Source organism: Pseudophryne corroboree, chromosome 3, assembly GCF_028390025.1.
Source record: "Pseudophryne corroboree isolate aPseCor3 chromosome 3, aPseCor3.hap2, whole genome shotgun sequence".
NCBI classification, from domain to species: Eukaryota; Metazoa; Chordata; class Amphibia; order Anura; family Myobatrachidae; genus Pseudophryne; species Pseudophryne corroboree.
Window position 1 is genome coordinate 448,301,106 of NC_086446.1, and position 22,451 is coordinate 448,323,556.

At 45.8% G+C, this 22,451-nt stretch overlaps 1 long non-coding RNA gene across 1 annotated transcript; it reads left to right on the forward strand.

Moving 5' to 3' along the window:
* The first annotated feature begins 14,469 nt into the window (after positions 1-14,469).
* LOC135055922 (uncharacterized) lies at positions 14,470-19,466 on the forward strand. Its single transcript, XR_010243849.1, has 3 exons — positions 14,470-15,452; positions 15,551-18,294; positions 19,276-19,466. It is a non-coding gene; the product is annotated as an uncharacterized LOC135055922 (long non-coding RNA).
* The last annotated feature ends 2,985 nt before the right edge of the window (positions 19,467-22,451 follow it).

Sequence of the window (22,451 nt, forward strand, 5' to 3'; positions counted from 1 at the left end):
TTTGGCTCTCAGGAGTTATGCTTCAAGAGCCACGCGGTCAAAGCCAGTCTGGCCAGGTCCGGGTAGATACAAGGGCCCTGAACAAGGAGGTCTGGGCATTGAGGAAGTAGAAGAGGACGCTCTATCGCGAGACCCTGCAGGTTGGAGAACCAATGTCATGTGGGCCACACTGGAGCGATTAGAAGTAGTACTTCTCCTTCTTGTTTGAACTTCCGTAATACCCTGGGCAGGAGTGACACTGGAGGGAACACGTATGGCAGCGCTGCTTGAGGATCCCTTGTCCTTGATCCGAAGACCGGAACTTTGTGATTGTGCCGAGACGCCATCAGGTCTACATCTGGTAGGCCCCACTTGTCCACTAGGAGTTGAAAGACTTCCGGATGAAGACTCCACTCTCTGGCATGCACGACCTGATGACTGAGGAAGTCCGCTGCCCAGTTGAGGACTCCCGGAATGAACACTGACGATATTGCTGGCAGATGGCGTTCCACCCATTTAAGGATATTTGACACTTACATCATTGCCATGCGGCTTCGAGTGCCGCCTTGATGATTTATGTACGCCACCGTGGTGGCATTGTCTGATTGTACTTGAACAGGCCTGTTCTGTACCAGAGGCAGTGCCAGTGTCAATGCTTTGAACACTGCCCGCAATTCCAGAATGTTTATCGGGAGGAGAGATTCCTCCCTGGTCCACTGACCCTGGAGAGAGTGTTGCTCCAACACCAAGCCCCAACCTCACAGACTGGCGTCCGTTGTCAGGAGGACCCAGTTGGAGATCCAGAAGGAATGGCCCCTGCTTAACTGTAGGCCCTGTAGCCACCAGCTCAGTAACAGACGGACCTCCGGAGACAAGGAGATCATTTGAGACCTGATCCGGTGAGGCAGGCGTCCCACTTGGCAAGAATCAGTTTCTGCAAATAGTGGGAATGAAATTGAGCGTACTCCACCATGTCGAAAGCCGACACCATGAGGCCTAGTACTTGCATCGCCGAGTGTATCGACACACGAGGACGAGAGAGGAAGCAACGTATCTTGTACTGAAGTTTCAGGACTTTCTCCTGTGACAAAAACAACCTCTGGTTGTGTGTGTCCAACAGCACTCCCAGGTGCACCATGCTCTGCGCAGGGACCAGCGAGGACTTCTTCCAGTTGATGAGCCACCCGTGGGCTTATAGGAATTGGACCGTCAGTTCTAGATTACTGAGGAGAACCTCTGGGGAGTTCGCCAGGATCAGCAAGTCGTCCAGATACGGCATGATCCTGACACCCTGACGACGGAGAAGAGCCGGCATGACTGCCATGACCTTGGTGAAGATCTGGGGAGCCATAGTCAGTCCGAAAGGCAAAGCCTTGAATTTATAATGTAGGTTGCCAATAGCAAACCGCAGATATTGTTGATGCGACATGGCAATAGGTATATGCAGGTAAGCATCCTGTATGTCCAGCGATACCCTTTAGTCCTTGGGGCTCCATAGCCAGTACAATAGAGCGCAGTTTCCATACTGAATTTGGATACCCTCACAAATTTGTTCAAAGTTTTGAGGTTGAGTATAGGCCGTGAGGCCCGGTTTGGTTTCGGGACTAGAAACAGGGTCGAATAGTAGCTCCTGCCTCTTTGAGACAGATGTACCGGTACAATCACTCCAGTATCCAGGAGAGATTGTACAACCAAGTGTAAAGTCTGTGCTTTCAGCGGATCCGAAGGGATAACCGCCGAGCAGAACTGGTGAGGGGGGCGTCTCTTGAAAGAGATCGCGTACCCGTGAGAGGCGACTTCCCGCACCCAGGTGTCTGAAGTGGTCTTTAACCAAGACTATGCGAACTGCAGAAGTCAGCCTCCCAACCTGGGGTCCCAAGGAGGAGGCCCGCCCCATCATGCTGTAGGCTTGTCCTGTTTGGAAGCAGGCTGACGGCGGCCCAAGATTGCTTAGACTTGGGCTTGGTGGTTTTGGAAGTACAAGCCTGTGTCAGATACGCCTGACCCCTTGCTTTACCTGGTGGTCGAAAGGAATGAAAAGTGCTACTCTTAGCCTTCGGAACAGAAGGATTAGTACTTGGGAGAAATGCAGTCTTGTCTGTTGCAAAGTCAGTCATGATCTTTTTCAGATCTTCCCCAAATAGTATGTCCCTCTTAAAAGGGAGCACCTCCAAGGTTTTGGAGTCCAGGTCCACTTTCCAGGACCGTAACCACAAAATCCGGCGAGCCAGTATGGACGTAGTAGATGCCTGGCTGCAATTACACCTGCATCAGAGGCCGCCTCCTGAATATAGTGAGAGGCTGTGGTAATATACAACAGATATTGTCTGGCAGTGTCAGAAAAATTCAGAGGTAGCTCATCCTCAGTTGCCTGAACCCATGCTTCAATAGCTTTTGCAGCCCAAGAGGCTGCCATAGTGGGTCTATGTACAGCACCAGTAAGTGTGTAGACAGACTTCAGGCATCCCTCCAAATGCTTATCCATCGGTTCCTTCAGTGAGGTGACAGTGGTGACAGGCAGAGTAGAAGACACCACTAGACGGGCGACATGAGAGTCCACCGGCGGTGGAGTTTCCCACTTGTTACTCAGCTCCGCAGGGATAGGATAGCGAGCCAACATCCTTTTAGACAGGGAAAATGTCTTTCCTGGAGACGACCAGGACTCCTGACGTATGTCTATTAAGAGGTCAGAATGAGATAAAACTACTTTAGCAACCTTCTGATGTTTAAACTTATCAGGTTTCTTAGATGTAGCAGGAGGTTCAATATCATCATCAATCTGGAGAATCAGCTTGATAGCCTCCACTAGTTCAGGAACATCAACTTGAGTTGTAGATTCCTCATCAGAAACAACTGTATCAGTATCTGACGGATCAGTATAATCCCCATCCTCATTGGAAGAATCATCCAAAATATTAATGGATTGTGAGGAAGAAATGGCCCGCTTAGATGACCCTTTGGCCCCAGCAAGGGGAGAGACAGGTTTTTGTTTTACTAAGGACTGATTTAATTGCTGTAACTGGGTTGACAGAGTATCCACCCATTGCAGATTAACTACAGGGACAATGTGTGGCTGTAATGGCACAGGAGGTCCCACAGGGGGTGTAAATCGTGTTACAAGCGTAGTCAGCATATTTGGAAAATGTGGCCCAAGGTGGATCCTGATTTGTCACAGGTGCTACGGGCTGACTGGAAGGTGCAGAGCACCCAGTACCTGATCCCTCAGCTGAAATCTTTTCCTCATGTAAATCCGTGGCGCTAGCACTGCATGATGCAGGAGCATCTGCAGAGTCCCCGACCTGTGTAGCAGACATTATTGGGAATGTAGCCTTGGTTCGTTGTATTTGTATAAGTGTACTACCAAATCCTTTCCATATCCTCATGTTTTAGGGGTTATGTGGTGCAATGCTAGGAGCTTAAGAGACAAAATTCCAGAGCTAATTGCAATAATGACAAGGGATAACCTGGATATTGTGGCAATTACAGAGTCATGGAGGGTAATTCCAAGTTGATCGCAGCAGGAATTTTTTTAGCAGTTGGGCAAAACCATGTGCACTGCAGGGGGGGGGGGGCAGATATAACATTAGCATAGAGAGTTAGGGTGGGTTATTTTGTGTCTGTGCAGGGTAAATACTGGCTGCTTTATTTTTACACTGCAATCTAGATTGCAGATTAAATGCACCACACCCAAATCTAACTCTCTCTGCACATGTTATATCTGCCTCGCCTGCAGTGCACATGGTTTTGGCCAACTGCTGAAAAATTTCCTGCTGCGATCAACTTGGAATTACCACCATGGTGCAATGAGAATCATCACTGGGACATTGCTATACCATGATACAATTTATTTAGGAAGGATAAAATGGGAAGAATCGGAGGAGGGGTAGCAATGTATGTGAAAAAAAACATAAATGCTACTTTAATACAAAATATTGAAGACAAAACTGAGGCCCTTTGGGTCACCATAGAAACCGGGGAGAAGGATATTATTCGCATTAGGGTGATCTATAGACCACCAGGCCAGGGACAGGATTTGGACAGGAACCTATTGTTGGACATCACTAAAATGGCTTTAAAGGGAGAAGTCATAATCACTGGAGACTTTAATTTACCTGATGTAAATTGGGAGGGGTCTTTTGCTAGTTCAGCTATAAGTGGCAAATTTCTAAATTCCTTACAGGGAGCATCTCTCAAGCAATTAGTGAGGGAGCCCACTCGCAAAGACTCCATATTAGATTTAATTCTCACAAATGGTGACAGGATATCAGACACATATGTGGGTGAGCACCTGGGATCCAGTGATCATCAAGCAGTATGGTTTAGTATAAAGACAGGAACTCCTGTCACACAAAAACAAAGGTGTTGGATTTTAGGAATGCTGACTTTGCAAAAATGAGGAGATGTTTAAATGATTCATTGGCGGGCTGGAGAGACTTGGAAGGCGTGCAGGAGAGGTGGGAAAACCTGAAAAGGGCAGTACTAAGGGCAACAGACCTTTGTATCAAAAGGGTTAGGAAAAGCACCAGCAAAAGGAAGCCAGTGTGGTTCACAAAAGAATTATCAACTAGCGTGAAAGCAAAAAAGCTGGCTTTTAGGAAATACAAACAGACTCAAAATAATGACAAAGGAGTGTATCTTGACAGACGGCAGGATGCTAAGAAAGTGATCAGACGTGCAAAGGCAGAAGCTGAGGAGAAAATGGCCCAGTCAGTAGATAAAGGGGGCAAAACTTTTTTTAAGTATATTAATGAAAGGAAAAAATCAAATGGAGGAATAATAGCACTTAAGACAGAGAGTGAGAATTGGGTGGAGGGAGAAGAGGCAATAACAGATCACCTAAATCATTATTTTTGCTCCGTATTTACTACAGAAGGAAAAGTGAAGGGGCCACAGTTAAGCTGCAAGGACATTCATAAAAATAAGGTAGATGAAACTACATTTACAGAAGAGAAGGTCTTAACAACTTTCAAAACTAAGGCCCTTATTCCGCGTTGTTCGCAGCAGTTCATCGCATCGCAAACGGCAAAAGAATGCAAACTGCGCATGCGCGAATGCTGAAGTGCGAGAGCGCAAAGGGAGCGATACGACGCTTGTGAAAACTTACTAACTGAAAATCTGCTCGTACTACACCACCGAAAACAGGGAGTGATGGAGGCGTGACAGAGGCTTGGCTTCGCTATCTTACGAAATGGGCGTGAAAGTGGGCGGCTAGTGTGGGAGTATGCAACCAGCAGTAGGCGTGTTTTTAGCAGAAATGCGTATCCGATGGTAAAATGTACACAACAAATGTTCGCTATCTTGTCGCAGCCGAAGAGTAAGTCTGCAGCTACTCTGCACTTGCGAAGTACTGATAAAAGTGTGTCTGCCATAATTAGCAATTAATTAGCAAATGAATTCACCTGTTGACCAATTACTTGGCAAACACTGCTCTGACAAAATAATACAAACAGCAATTGTCTGGGCACATAACATTTTAATTGTTAGCACCTATAAATCTGACACGCTACCAAATAATGCACTTTTGTTTTTAATTTCAAAATAAACTTTGATGTTAAATGCATGTTGTAATTTTTCTTTAATATTATCAAATGTGATCAAGTGTGAAAAAACCAACTTATAAACTACATCAGGTAAATCTTCTCGACATAGACATATTCCTTTGTACATACCAAATAACATGAACAACATAATGCAGCCTACACTTAATGTTACTTAATACAATTTATTTTTAATTTGTTGGGAATATGTGTCCATATCTAATATTATGCCATGTTGCCCCTAGTAATCCCAATGTCCTATTTTTTTTTTATATGCCCAGTTAAGTGTTGTGCAAGGCATACATGGTTTAAATTATAATATGCAATGTTTGTATGAATATTCTTATTGTTCCCTTGTTACACAAATGTCTATATGCCATGTTAAAGTTTACAGGGCTCAGTTTTCCATAGTGCATAACCTTTAATAAAACACACAATCAATTTTGTAATCAATATTTTTTTACTTCAAAAAATATATTAATTCAGAAACACAACATGGCTACAGATGAGCATCACATACAAAGATGGACATAGCAACAAGCAGATGCCAGTGCCAAAATTCACAGAGCAGAACCCAGTACTATGGTAACACCATCTTCTGACAAAATATGATGTTTGATATTTACTAAGTATATGTTGTGAACCCCCAGCCAGACGAAACTGTTAGGGGAACTGAGGTCGATTCTGGAACCAACATACAAACACAACCATACACAGCACGCTAGGAAGAGGAAGATGGCTCAGGTGTAGACGAAAATCTCACAGGCTACAATTTCACTAAACACAAATATACCCTTTCACTTTGAGGGAGTTGTACATTCTGGCCACACAAGCCAAAAAAAACAAAAACATCGAGGCAACATGTAAAACATGGGTGCTGTCCATCTGGAGAGACATCACTTTCTCTTCTTTTTACCCGCCTGATGTAGTTCTTCACGGCTCGGTCTGTGAAGCGACCTTCGAGGGCCCTGCCCAGTGGGATGTTCTTCCTGGGCAGAGGGAGGGGAGGGAGCAGATGTGGCTGGCTCTCTGCCACTGTGGGCAAGAGAGACAGCGATGTCCTGGAGCCCTTGCAGAATGGAATTTGCAATTTGTTGGAAGGAGGAGGCGAGTTGCTGTTGGCCCTGCCTGATCTCTGCCAGACCTTGGCAGAGTTGAGCTACACCTTGCTCCACACTGGTTTTGTGCTCAGTGAGCCGGACAGGTATCTGGCTTACCTCCTGGATCATCCTGTCTTGAAAAGCATTCAGGCTCTCACCATACCTTGCAATTTGAGACAGGATGTCCGGGATAGCAGAGGGTTGGGTGTGTGTGTGGGGCAGTTGGAATCTGGACGGATGGAATTTGTGGTCCCACAGTGCCAGAGACACTAGGTCCCCCGACCTCAGCCTCAGCCACATAACCCTCCTCTGACTCTACCTGCTCACCCACCTGTGCTGTGTTATGTTCAAAGCAAAATATAAGATTTTACTTACCGATAAATCTATTTCTCGTAGTCCGTAGTGGATGCTGGGACTCCGTCAGGACCATGGGGAATAGCGGCTCCGCAGGAGACAGGGCACAAAATTTAAAAGTTTGACCACTAGGTGGTGTGTACTGGCTCCTCCCCCTATGACCCTCCTCCAAGCCTCAGTTAGGATACTGTGCCCGGACGAGCGTACACAATAAGGAAGGATTTTGAATCCCGGGTAAGACTCATACCAGCCACACCAATCACACCGTACAACTTGTGAACTGAACCCAGTTAACAGTATGACAAACGTAGGAGCCTCTGAACAGACGGCTCACAACAATAACAACCCGATTTTTTTTGTAACAATAACTATGTACAAGTATTGCAGACAATCCGCACTTGGGATGGGCGCCCAGCATCCACTACGGACTACGAGAAATAGATTTATCGGTAAGTAAAATCTTATTTTCTCTGACGTCCTAGTGGATGCTGGGACTCCGTCAGGACCATGGGGATTATACCAAAGCTCCCAAACGGGCGGGAGAGTGCGGATGACTCTGCAGCACCGAATGAGAGAACTCCAGGTCCTCCTTAGCCAGGGTATCAAATTTGTAGAATTTTACAAACGTGTTCTCCCCTGACCACGTAGCTGCTCGGCAGAGTTGTAATGCCGAGACCCCTCGGGCAGCCGCCCAAGATGAGCCCACCTTCCTTGTGGAATAGGCCTTGACAGATTTAGGCTGTGGCAGGCCTGCCACAGAATGTGCAAGTTGAATTGTGCTACAAATCCAACGAGCAATCGTCTGCTTAGAAGCAGGAGCACCCAGCTTGTTGGGTGCATACAGTATAAACAGCGAGTCAGATTTTCTGACTCCAGCCGTCCTTGAAATATATATTTTCAATGCTCTGACAACGTCCAGCAACTTGGAATCCTCCCAATCGCTAGTAGCCGCAGGCACCACAATAGGCTGGTTCAGATGAAACGCTGAAACCACCTTAGGCAGAAAGTGAGGACGCGTCCGCAGTTCTGCCCTGTCCGAATGGAAAATCAGATATGGGCTTTTATACGATAAAGCCGCCAATTCTGACACTCTCCTGGCTGAAGCCAGGGCCAGTAGCATGGTTACTTTCCATGTAAGATATTTCAAATCCACCGATTTGAGTGGCTCAAACCAATGGGATTTGAGAAAATCCAAAACTACATTAAGATCCCACGGTGCCACTGGGGGCACAACCGGGGGCTGTATATGTAGTACTCCTTTTACAAAAGTCTGGACTTCAGGAACTGAAGCCAATTCTTTCTGGAAGAAAATCGACAGGGCCGAAATTTGAACCTTAATGGACCCTAATTTGAGGCCCATAGACAATCCTGTTTGCAGGAAATGTAGGAATCGACCCAGTTGAAATTCCTCCGTCGGGGCCTTCCTGGCCTCACACCACGCAACATATTTTCTCCAAATGCGGTGATAATGTTGTGCAGTCACCTCCTTCCTGGCTTTTACCAGGGTAGGGATGACCTCTTCCGGAATGCCTTTTTCCCTTAGGATTCGGCGTTCAACCGCCATGCCGTCAAACGCAGCCGCGGTAAGTCTTGGAATAGACACGGTCCCTGCTGAAGCAGGTCCCGTCTTAGAGGTAGAGGCCACGGATCTTCCGTGAGCATCTCCTGAAGTTCCGGGTACCAAGTTCTTCTTGGCCAATCCGGAGCCACGAGTATCGTTCTTACTCCCCTTTGCCGTATAATTCTCAGTACTTTTGGTATGAGAGGCAGAGGAGGAAACACATACACTGACTGGTACACCCATGGTGTTACCAGAGCGTCTACAGCTATTGCCTGAGGGTCTCTTGACCTGGCGCAATACCTGTCCAGTTTTTTGTTGAGGCGGGACGCCATCATGTCCACCATTGGTCTTTCCCAATGGACCACAATCATGTGGAAGACTTCTGGATGAAGTCCCCACTCTCCCGGGTGCAGATCGTGTCTGCTGAGGAAGTCTGCTTCCCAGTTGTCCACTCCCGGGATGAACACAGCTGACAGTGCTAACACATGATTTTCTGCCCAGCGGAGAATCCTTGCAGCTTCTGCCATTGCCCTCCTGCTTCTTGTGCCGCCCTGTCTGTTTACGTGGGCGACTGCCGTGATGTTGTCCGACTGAATCAACACCGGCTGACCCTGAAGCAGAGGTTTTGCCAGGCTTAGAGCATTGTAGATTGCTCTTAGCTCCAGTATATTTATGTGAAGAGACGTCTCCAGGCTTGACCACACGCCCTGGAAGTTTCTTCCCTGTGTGACCGCTCCCCAGCCTCTCAGGCTGGCATCCGTGGTCACTAGGACCCAGTTCTGTATGCCGAATCTGCGGCCCTCTAACAGATGAGCACTCTGCAACCACCATAGCAGAGACACTCTTGTCCTTGTGGACAATTTTATCCGCTGATGCATCTGCAGATGCGATCCGGACCATTTGTCCAGCAGATCCCACTGAAAAGTTTGTGCATGGAATCTGCCGAATGGAATCGCTTCGTAAGAAGCTACCATTTTTCCCAGGACTCTTGTGCATTGATGCACAGATACTTTTCCTGGTTTTAGGAGGTTCCTGACTAGATCGGATAACTCCCTGGCTTTCTCCTCCGGAAGAAATACCTTTTTCTGAACAGTGTCCAGAATCATCCCTAGGAACAACAGACGTGTCGTCGGGATCAGTTGGGATTTTGGAAAATTCAGAATCCACCCGTTTTGTTGGAGCACTACTTGGGTTAGTGCTACTCCGACCTCCAGCTGTTCTCTGGATCTTGCCCTTATCAGGAGATCGTCCAAGTAAGGGATAATTAAGACGCCTTCTCTTCGAAGAAGGATCATCATTTCGGCCATTACCTTGGTAAAGACCCGGGGTGCCGTGGACAATCCAAACGGCAGCGTCTGAAACTGATAATGACAGTTTTGGACCACGAACCTGAGGTACCCTTGGTGTGAAGGACAAATTGGAACATGAAGGTAAGCATCCTTGATGTCCAAGGACACCATAAAATCCCCTTCTTCCAGATTCGCTATCACTGCTCTGAGTGACTCCATCTTGAACTTGAATTTTTGTATGTACAGGTTCAGAGATTTTAGATTTAGAATCGGTCTTACCGAGCCGTCCGGCTTCGGTACCACAAATAGCGTGGAGTAATACCCCTGTCCCTGTTGTAGGAGGGGTACCTTGACTATCACCTGCTGAGAATACAGCTTGTGAATGGCCTCCAATACCGTCGCCCTGTCGGAGGGAGACGTTGGCAAAGCAGACTTTAGGAAACGGCGAGGAGGGGACTTCTCGAATTCCAACCTGTAACCCTGAGATACTACCTGCAGGATCCAGGGGTCCACCTTGGCAGATATGGACATCGCACTTACTCTTGATGCCAGAGTGCAAATATCTCTCTGTGCATCTCGCATATAAAGAAATGCATCCTTTAACTGCTCTATAGTCAGTAAAATACTGTCCCTATCCAGGGTATCAATATTTTCAGACAGTGACTCCGACCAAGCCACGCCAGCACTGCACATCCAGGCTGAGGCGATTGCTGGTCTCAGTATAACACCCGTATGTGTGTATATACTTTTTAATGTATTCTCCAGCCTCCTATCAGCTGGATCCTTGAGGGCGGCCGTATCAGGAGACGGTAACGCCACTTGCTTTGATAAGCGTGTGAGCGCCTTATCCACCCTAGGAGGTGTTTCCCAGCGCGCCCTAACCTCTGGCGGGAAAGGGTATAATGCCAATAACTTCTTTGAAATTAGCAGTTTTCTATCTGGGGTAACCCACGCTTCATCACACACTTCATTCAGTTCCTCTGATTCAGGAAAAACTATCGGTAGTTTTTTCACACCCCACATAATACCCCTTTTTGTGGTACTTGCAGTATCAGAGATATGCAAAGCCTCCTTCATTGCCGTGATCATATAACGTGTGGCCCTACTGGAAAATACGTTTGTTTCTTCACCGTCGACACTGGATTCAGTGTCAGTGTCTGGGTCTGTGTCGACCGACTGAGGTAAAGGGCGTTTTACAGCCCCTGACGGTGTCTGAGACGCCTGGACAGGTACTAACTGGTTTGCCGGCTGTCTCATGTCGTCAACCGACTTTTGTAGCGTGCTGACACTATCCCGTAATTCCATAAACAAAGCCATCCATTCTGGTGTCGACTCCCTAGGGGGTGACATCACCATTACAGGCAATTGCTCCGCCTCCACGCCAACATCGTCCTCATACATGTCGACACACACGTACCGACACACAGCAGACACACAGGGAATGCTCTGATAGAAGACAGGATCCCACTAGCCCTTTGGGGAGACAGAGGGAGAGTTTGCCAGCACACACCCAAGCACTATAAATATATATAGGGACAACCTTAAAAAGTGTGTTCCCTTTATAGCAGCTCAAATATTATAAATATCGCCAATAAGTGCCCCCCCTCTCTGTTTTTACCCTGTTTCTGTAGTGCAGTGCAGGGGAGAGTCCTGGGAGCCTTCCTCGCAGCGGAGCTGGGCAGGAAAATGGCGCTGTGTGCTGAGGAGAATAGGCCCCGCCCCCTTTTCGGCGGGCTTCTTCTCCCGGTTTTTTTGGAACCTGGCAGGGGTTAAATACATCCATATAGCCCCAGGGGCTATATGTGATATATTTTAGCCAGAATAGGTATATTACATTGCTGCCCAGGGCGCCCCCCCCAGCGCCCTGCATTCTCAGTGACCGCTGGTGTGAAGTGTGCGGAGAGCAATGGCGCACAGCTGCAGTGCTGTGCGCTACCTCATGAAGACTGAGACGTCTTCTGCCGCCGGTTTCTGGACCTCTTCTCTATTCGGCATCTGCAAGGGGGTCGGCGGCGCGGCTTCGGTGACCCATCCAGGCTGTACCTGTGATCGTCCCTCTGGAGCTAGTGTCCAGTAGCCTAAGAAGCAAATCCATCCTGCACGCAGGTGAGTTCACTTCTTCTCCCCTAAGTCCCTCGTTGCAGTGAGCCTGTTGCCAGCAGGACTCACTGAAAATAAAAAACCTAACAAACTTTTTCTAAGCAGCTCTTTAGGAGAGCCACCTAGATTGCACCCTGCTCGGACGGGCACAAAAACCTAACTGAGGCTTGGAGGAGGGTCATAGGGGGAGGAGCCAGTACACACCACCTAGTGGTCAAACTTTTAAATTTTGTGCCCTGTCTCCTGCGGAGCCGCTATTCCCCATGGTCCTGACGGAGTCCCAGCATCCACTAGGACGTCAGAGAAATAAGAATGAGTGGAAAAAGAGTAGAAAAAAACAACATGAGACTTTTTGAACCACTAAATTAGTTGTTTAGGAATATGTGTGTAAACTTACCTGGCAAGTCATGTGCATTCAGTGTTTCAGGCAGGTCCGTGTCCATATGAGACACCCCAACCCCCTCCTCGTAACTCACACAGTCCATCACCATCTCCTCAAGATCTGTGTACTCCACAGTGGCAGCTGGACCTCCCCCTGTTGCCCTCGAGGCATTCCACTCCGCAGACCTCTTGCCCTTCAGGCGGGATTTGAAGTTGGCCCAACTACATATGTGATGAAAAATAGGGGCAAGGTACAGAAAAGTTAGGAATACCTGCTTTAATTGATAGTACACATGTTATGCTTTTGGTTACTGTAGGAAACATCACATCTAGCTAAGTTTATAATAATACTTGGCTCAGAAAATGGTGTGTCAATATACACTTACCGTCTTCTAACTTCCTTTGACTATTGAGCCGACTTCATTAACAGAATCAGTGATGTCCCTCTAGATTCGCTCTTTGGATGCAGCAATCATGTTTTTGGGTCCTCGATGAATTTTATCCATGGCCTGTGTGACCAAAACACGTAACTCTCTCTTAGTGAAGGTGGGCTGTCTTTTTTTTTTTTGGGGGGGGGGGGGGATGTAGCCTGTGAGCTATCGTCCTGTCCCTCCTCACCTTCTTCCTCTTCACTAGCTGCTTGTGTACTTTGTGTTTGAGATGGTATTCCGGAATCTCCCTCAGTTTCCCCAGTATCTATGTCTGGCAGGGGATTCACTCCTAACTCCTGGGTATCAGAAGATGGAGTTTGTACAGTACTGGGTCCTGCTATTTGAGAATCAGAACTTGCAGATTCCAGCATCTGCCTCCGCAGCGCTAGGCGCCTATGTGTCAAAGCGGACATCTGCTGCTGCACCCGGTCCATCTCTGCTGCCATCTGCTGACGAGTAGCCATGTTGCTGGTGGCATGTGTGTTTGCACAGGTGTCTAGCGATTTATAGCTTCGTGTGGTTTCCAGTGTGGTAATTCGCACAGGTGTTAATTATGCTAATACTTCCAGTAATTGTACAGCCTATTTATTTTCTGCTAATTCTTTTATTCTAATATAAATAAATTAGGATATTAACAAACCAAGTATGTACGGGTGTGCAATGGTCCTTTGTAGTGTTTTAAACGGGTGTAGTTTGGCTAACCGGCGGTCTCCTGACCGCCGGTCAGCTTACCGACGCCGGGATCCCGGCAGCATACCGACACCGGGATCCCGGCGGGGAGGGGCGAGTGCAGCAAGCCCCTTGCGGGCTCGCTGCGCTCACCATGCTGCGGTCGCCACGGGTTCTATTCCCACTCTATGGGTGTCGTGGACACCCACGAGTGGAAATAGTCCCTGTTGGTCGGCATGCCGACCATCGGGATACTGAGCCGGCGGGATGGTGGAGGAGGTCATGTGACTGTCGGTCAGCAGACCGGCGGTCACATGAATACCACCCTTTTAAACAGGGTATTAGTAGTGTGGTGGTTAATGTTTTTGCATATAAATTTAATATGATGTACTATTTAATAGTTTTGTTACCTGTAATTTACAGTGTGTCCGTTCTATTGTTGAGAGTGTATATTTTATTTCTTATAGTCCATTTCTCTCTCTTGTAGGTGTCTCTTTTCTGGTTTCTTTTCAGAAAGTTATTTTGTGCCAAAGTAGGCCTCATTTCCATTGTTTTTTCAGCAAAAGTTCAGTGTTTATTTATTGAGCAGGTAAGTTGCCTGTCCCTGGGTGTCATGGTGTGTGTTTGTTGCAAGTGTGTATCTGATTTCTTATAGGCCATTTCTCTCTCTTGTAGGTGTCTCTTTTCTGCTTTCTTTTCAGAAAGTTATTTTGTGCCAAAGTAGGCCTCATTTCCATTGTTTTTTTCAGCAAAAGTTGAGTGTTTATTTATTGAGCAGGTAAGTTGCCTGTCCCTGGGTGTCAAGGTGTGTGTTTGTTGCAAGTGTGTATCTGATTTTTTATAGTCCATTTCTCTCTCTTGTAGGTGTCTATTTTCTTGTTTGTTTACAGAGCATTTACTTTTGACAAAGTAGGCCAGATTTTTTCTCTATTTGCTACAAAAGGAGCACCTTTCTTTTCGGATCTGTGTTTTTTTAGGGGTTTTTTGGGGGGTTTATTTTTTGAAAAAATAATACATACTTAGTATTTTTAAAATATATTGTTGCAGTAATTATATGGATATGTTTTAAATCTCAAAAAGTTTGTGATTTGTGATGTTAACTTATGTTGGAGGTAATAAGCTAAATTATTATTAATTTTTTAATTTCATTTGTGTTTTGGACCCGTATTTTCATCTTGAAGAAATGGAGTACGCTCCTGCAGTAAGTGAACACCCATACACTTTGAATTAGATTTTGGTTGACAATGTGTGTTGTTAATTGTTTGAGGTTTTTAATGATTCTTACCTTCATTTTAAGTTGGTCATGTCCATTCATGTGGCAGCTGAAGCCCTCCCACCACAACCCACGGAACCACTCCCACCCCAACCACCGCAAGCCCTCCAACCCCAACCGGCTCCTCATCCTCCAAGGCAACAGAGGCGTGCTAGGCAACCAAGTTTCCGTACCCGAGTCCTCCTTTTTGGGATGCCTGATGATGTAGTGTTGCGCAGACACAGACTGCCACCTCATCTAATCCTAGACACTCTCTCCATAATAGAGAGTGATCTAGAACAATCCATTAGGTATCCTACAACAATACCAGCATTGACACAATTCCTTGCTGTGTTACATTTTGTGGCCACTGGTTCGTATCAGGATGTGGTCGGAGATCTGGTTGGCATGTCGCAGGGCCAGTTCAGTAAGGTCCTGCGGCGTGTCAGCCATGCTTTCATAAAGTGAGTCAAACAATTTATAGCAATGCCTTTGGATGTTGGTGCCCTGGATGTGGTGAAGCAGCAATTTCAGGAAGGTGGTAGTCGCTTCCCACATGTTATTGGGGTTGTGGATGGAACACATGTAGCTATTGTTGCACCAAGACATAATGAAGAAATTTATAGAAACAGGAAACTGTTTCATTCTCTGAATGTAATGGTTGTTTGTGGGCCATCCCTCCAGATCCTGTCCCTGAATGCTAAGTTCCCTGGGAACTCCCATGATGTACATGTCATTAGACAATCAGGGATATGGCAGAGATTAAGAACGATGGAAGGCCAAGACATGTGGTTATTGGGTGAGTTTACTTTTTTTTATGATTTGAACAGTCATATTTTTGGTATTACATTATGTTTTTTACAATTTTACTTTTGATATTTTCATCTTATCAAACAGGAGACCGTGGATATCCTTGCACCCCCTGGCTCATGACTCCTTAGAGTAAGCCCACGCCAGGACCACAGACGGCATTTAACTCCGCGCTTACTGCCACTAGACAGCTGGTGGAGCGCACGATTGGTGTTCTTAAAGGGCGTTTTTGTGTGCTCCACCGCACTGGTGGCGACATCATGTATTCGCCGGAGATGGTAAGTAAAATTGTGGTCCTGTGCGCTATCCTACATAACATCGCTGTAAGGAGTCGCGTAGAGCTTCCCCAAACGGAGGAATTGCCGGATGAGGAGCCAGGGGTTGGCCGGACATTCGGTGGGGGGAGTGTATCCCGGCGGGGGAATGAAGTAAGGGCAAGAATTGTCCGTGATTATTTCAGATATTTTGTTTTTTCATTATTTATTTTCGTTTGCCAAAAGTCTCTGTATTTGTATTGTAATTTTGAACTGATGTCATTTAGGTAGCTTGGTAAAGTTCATAGTGTGTTGGTTTTCTTTTGTGAGTCTATATTATTCTTTGTTTAATAAATAAATCTGTAATGTTCTCCGTATCATGTATTTTGTTAGAATATTGTTGTTGACAATGTTTTTTGTTTGGTAATTTATAATTAATTATATTTTGGTTAATTGTGTTAATAACCATATTTTTTTGTTTATTTGGCTTGTGCATCTGTTTACATTACAAATGACACAACATATGATCCTAAATGTCGATAACTTTGGGACTTTGTGCAGCTGATTGTTAATGTAAAATGTGGTGAGTACACAGATTGTAACAATTACTTTTCAATAGGTGTGTGTGTATGTGAGTGTGTGTGTGTGTGTGTGTGTGTGTGTGATTGTGAGTGTGTGTTTCTGTGTGTGTATGTGAGTGTGATTGTGAGTGAGTGTGATTTTGAGTGAGTGTGTGTGTGTGTGTGTATGTGAGTGTGATTGTGAGTGAGTGTGATTTTGAGTGAGTGTTTGTGTGTGTGTGTGAGTGTATGTGAGTGTGATTGTGAGTGTGATTGTGAGTGTGTTTTTTTTTAATTTCTTCCGCGGGTGCGAATTTCCGCTAATGCGAATTGTACCCACTGTATTTCACATTAATGCACACATATCAATAAAGTTTATTACAGATGACACCATCAATTTACAACCAATCAAATGGCACAACACACTATAAATATATGCCCATGTATGGAAAACGCCATTGGCACCATGCGCGCAGCTGCTTTCACACAACAGGAGATGCGCGTGCTGGTCGCAGTAATGGACCGCCGCGTAGGCCGTGCAGGGCCCTTTATCCCAAATAGGGTAAAGCGCGAGACCTACGCAGAGGTCCGCCGCTTACTGTGAACACGTACCCGGAGCAGGAGGACCATCATACAGTTGGAGAGGCGCTGGAGCGACCTCCGCCGACGCACGCCGGACCTGTTGGCGGAATTGCGCCAACAAATCCGGGCAATACGTATACGCAGTAAATTTAACATATTACATTAAATATGTGTATTACACTGAGAATATTAACATACACTTTAAATGTAAAGTCTGCACATTTTCACTAAGAAGTTATATAGTGAGAAAATTAGCAGACTGTTAAACTATTGTAGAGCAAACATGCCAAGTTTACACAGTGTGTGTGGTTATGGGAAGCAGTACTGACTGTAGCAAAGTGCTTTGTAAGTAGTTAATGTTGTTGTACTGAGTTGCTACACAGGCTGTCGCCTGAACCCAATAACTTGTTCTGTGTCTTTAACATGGGACAGAACAATGTAATTTTAAAATGCTGATGTAATTTTTTTTAAACCCACTACATAATTATTACATATCTCATTCTAGGGCAAGCACAACGTCGAGCAGCATCTGCAAGGCAGAGACTTACACGCCCAGGCCCAGCACATTCTCCGCACCCCACCCCTTCTGTGGACCATTCCCTCTCTCCGTCCCCCTCCCCCTTTCTTTCCCAAGCCCCCTCTCTGGCCCACTCCCCCTCTCTTTCCCAATCCCCTTCTCTGCCCCACTCCCCTTCTGTGGCCCAATCCCCCTCTCTGCCCCCTCCCCCTCTCTTTCCCAATCCCCTTCTCCGTCTCCCTCCCCCTCTCTTTCCCAAGCCCCCTCTCTGGCCCACTCCCCCTCTCCGGCCCACTCCCCCTCTTTCCCAATCCCCTTCTCCGCCCCACTCCCCTTCTGTGGCCCAATCCCCCTCTCCGCCCCACTCCCCTTCTGTGGCCCAATCCCCCTCTCCGCCCCCTTCCCCTCTCTTTCCCAATCCCCTTCTCCGCCCCCCTCCCCCTCTCTTTCCCAAACCCCCTCTCTGCCCCCCTCACCCTATGTGGCCCAAACCACCTATCCGCCACCCTCCCCCTCTTTCCCAATCCGCTTCTCTGCCTCACTTCCCTTCTGTGGCCCAATCCCCCTCTCCGCCCCCCTCCCCCTCTCTTTCCCAAACCCCCTCTCTGCCCCCCTCACCCTCTGTGGCCCAAACCACCTCTCCGCCACCCTCCCCCTCTTTTTCCTGATCCTCTTCTCTGCCCCCCTCCCACTCTGTGGCCCAAACCATCTCTCCGCCACCCTCCCCCTCTCAATCTGACCCATCCTCTGTAACCAGCTCCCCCTTCCATCCTCTTTCCCCAATCCAGCCTCCTGCCCCCATCCAGCCTCCTTCCCCCATCCAACCTCCTTCCCCCATCCAGCCGCCATCCCCACCTTCTGAATGGGCAGCAGAGGCCCCGGAGGCCCTTCAGGGAGGTGCTCAAGTGGCAGACGAGAGTAAGTTGACACACATTGACATTTAATTTGTTACCTAATTTAACTTCACATTCTAATAAATACAGTGTTGTACTGGGGCCAATCTTGTGCCAAGGTAAAATGTTTGTCTTCTTCATCATGGTATGGATGTTGCATTTACATTTGTGTGAGGATCATTAGATGTACAGTGTGTACGTATGCAATGTTTATGCTGCACACTTTAGTTCGACACTCATTATGTCGACAGGGTTGGCTGGACAACAGGGTTTACATGTGCTAGATTATCAGCAAAACAGTTAGACCTGAATGGAGTTTGGTATGTTGTTGGACTTTTACACTTGTGCCTGGGTATTCCAATATTTGCACATTGAACTCGCATGCTTCACTTTGTTAGGCAGGCTAAGGACACAGTCATTTGTGTTGTGAAAGTTACACTCAAAAAAAAAAAAATATTTTTTATTTAAACAACCTGTTTGACCTTATGTAGTAAGGCAGGCTTTCAGGGAGTGTGGGCATGCTAGGATATGTTGACCTTCTGAAGATGTTGATATGCAGTGTGATGATGCAGGGCCAACCCCCAAAAAAAGAAGTCTGCTTCACTCCAGATGTGAATGAATCCCAGCATGGTGTTACATTTACTAAGATGGGAGTTCTATTTAAGATGGGATGTTGCCCATAGCAACCAATCAGATTCGACTTCTCATTTATTTAGCACATTCTACAAGATAATATGTGGAATCTGACTGGTTGCTATGGGCAACGTCCCATCTTAAATATAACTCCCATCTTAGTAAATGTACCCCATGGTGTGGTACACTTTTTTAATTTGTTATGTAACAATAACAAACATTGCTGAGCATGCTTGTGTGTTGGTATGCTACTGTTTTAACATTCAAACATACATGATGTAGTCACTTTGCCATTAAAGTGTGCTTTGTGCCTTGCTTGTATAATAGGTAATGTGAGTAAGTTAGTAATGTTTTTTTTTGGTCTTCATTTCAGATGGCGCAGTTGGAGATCCCACAAGTCTTCCTGGGATCTGGGCAAGCCTAAAGGCAAATTTGCGGGCTGTGCTTCGGGACGTGGAGCGCATGGAGCAGTTTTTTTAAAATGTTTAATAATTTTTTTTTTTTTTTACAAAAAAAATACAAAAACATTACTGTTTAAAAATAAAAAATGTTGTTTGCATTTAAGCGGGTGTTGTGTTTATTAATGCAATAAAGGAACAGCAGATTGGCTAGCAGAAATTGCTTACATTAAACATTTCGCACATCTAAATTAAGAATTTTTTTGGGGGCCCAAAAAAAAACAACAACAAACAATTATGGACAGTTAGGAGCTTATTGTTTCTAAAAACAGGTAAACACATTTATTCAGACACTACACCACTACACAAAAAGCAGATAACATTATGGCAGGCACAATTTCAACATCTATTTCACTAAATTTACAAATAACATGTTAGAACATGTTAATGGACAATTATGGCTACAAAGTGTTCTGCAGGTATTCTTTGAAGAACTAATTGGTCATGACCATTATCATTCATTACAATAATTGGACTCGTAATTGAGTAAGGCTTGTTGAGTTTGAACTGAAAGGTGTTGAAATTAAACTGGAAAAAAAAACATTGCTATGCGTTTTTTAGCAAAAGCGTGTGCAATTTTAAGAAGAATGTGTAAATCTACGAGAAGTTTGGATTTTTACGATGAGGTTTGTGGTAATGCGATGGGTTCACATTAGTGCGATGTCATTTGGCATACGCCTACTTTGTGTACTACTGCGTACGAAATAGCAAAAACACATTGGGGGCGGATATTCGCTATTGTGCAATATATTCGCAATTTTGCAAATATGTTGTGCGAACGAAAAAAATAGCGAACAACTCGGAATCACCCCCTAAAAGTGGAAAAATCAATGGGGCCAGATGGGATACACCCAAGGATACTAAAAGAGCTAAAAGAGGTGCTGGTGGCACCATTAACAAAATTATTTAACCAGTCACTAAATACAGGTGCCATTCCAGAGGACTGGAAAAGAGCAAATGTAGTGCCACTGTACAAAAGTGGAAGCAAGGAAGAAGCAAGTAACTACAGACCAGTAAGCCTTACATCAGTAGTAGGGAAAGTAATGGAAAAACTATTAAAAGAAAGAGTAGTGGAATATCTTAAATCAAACAACTTACAGGATCCAAAACAGCATGGATTTACTGGTGGGAGATCATGCCAAACAAATCTTATTAACTTTTTTGACTCTGTGATGAAAATAATAGATCAAGGGGGAGCTGTAGATGTAGCATATCTAGACTTTAGTAAGGCATTTGACACTGTCCCACATCGCAGACTGCTAAATAAACTTGAAAGCGTGGGGCCAGATTACAAAACAGTTAAATGGATAAGAACCTGGTTGCAGGATAGGAAACAGACAGTTGTAGTAAATGGAGTGCAATCTTTGGAAGGAAATGTTACCAGTGGAGTACCCCAAGGATCTGTACTCGGACCAGTTCTCTTTAAAATCTTTGTTGGTGACATTGCAAATGGTATTAAAGGGAAAGTATGCGTTTTTGCAGATGATACAAAGATTTGCAACAGAGTAGACACACCGGGAGGGGTAAAACAAATGATTGATGACCTAGCTAGGCTTGAGAAATGGTCAAGAACGTGGCAACTACAGTTTAATGCTAAAAAATGCTAAATCATGCACTTGGGTCTCAAAAATCCAAAGGCTAAATATAGTATCAAGGGTACTATAATGGAAACTACTGAGGAGGAAAGGGATTTAGGAGTCACTATTTCAAGTGACTTAAAGGCAGGAAAGCAATGCAACAAAGCAATGAGAAAGGCAAATCAGATGCTTGGTTGTATAGGGAGAGGAATCAGTAGCAGGAAAAAAGAAGTGATAATGCCACTGTATAGGTCATTGGTACGGCCGCATCTTGAATACTGTGTCCAGTTCTGGAGACCATGGCCAGTATTTACTAAAATTCCGAGTTTGGCCGATTTGTGTGTTTTTTTCTAAGTCCCAATCCGGGAATTCACTAAGCACCAATCTCGGCAGTGTCTGATCTATTCGTAATGGTTTGAATGACAACGTTCCGAAATACGAATGAACAGACCATCGGTCAAACACGGCTGTTATTTCATAGAATATGGGAATTCACTATTCATTCGTATTTGGGTGTTAGTTTCTGAGTGCTCAAGTGCGGGTCTGTTTTTTTCCGATTCGTTAAAAAAAGCAGCAAAAAAATAGACCTGCTTTTTCCAGTCGAGTTTGGATAACCATGCACGGATCAGTGAGATCTGTGCATGGTTATCTATGGGAAAGGGTCTGTTTAGTGTAAAGTCGGAAAAAATTTTTTGCGTGGGGTCCCCCCTCCTAAGCATAACCAGCCTCGGGCTCTTTGAGCCGGTCCTGGTTGAAAAAATATGGGGGGGAAAATGACAGGGGTTCCCCCATATTTAATCAACCAGCACCGGGCTCTGCGCCTGGTCCTGGTTCCAAAAATACGGGGGACAAAAAGCGTAGGGGTCCCCCGTATTTCTGAAACCAGCACCGGGCTCCACTAGCTGGAGAGATAATGCCACAGCCGGGGGACACTTTGATATCGGTCCCTGCGGCCGTGCCATTAAAACCCCAACTAGTCACCCCTGTCTGGGGTACCCTGGAGGAGTGGGGACCCCTTCAATCAAGGGGTCCCCCCCTCCAGCCACCCAAGGGCCAGGGGTGAAGCCCGAGGCTGTCCCCCCCATCCAAGGGTGGCGGATGGGGGGCTGATAGCCAAGTGTGAAATTGTGAATATTGTTTTTAGTAGCAGTACTACAAGTCCCAGCAAGCCTCCCCCGCAAGCTGGTACTTGGAGAACCACAAGTACCAGCATGCGGCGGAAAACCGGGCCCGCTGGTACCTGTAGTACTACTACTAAAAAAATACCCCAATAAAAACAGGACACACACACCGTGACAGTACAACTTTATTACATACATGCACACCAACATACACACATACTTACCTATGTTCCCACGAGGCTCGGTCCTCTTCTCCATGAAGAATCCTAGGGGTACCTGTGGAAAAAAATATACTCACATAATCCAGTGAAGAATCCGGCCTTTGAATAATCCACGTACTTGGCAAAAAAAAAAAAAAAAAAACGCAAACCCGACCACGCACTGAAAGGGGTC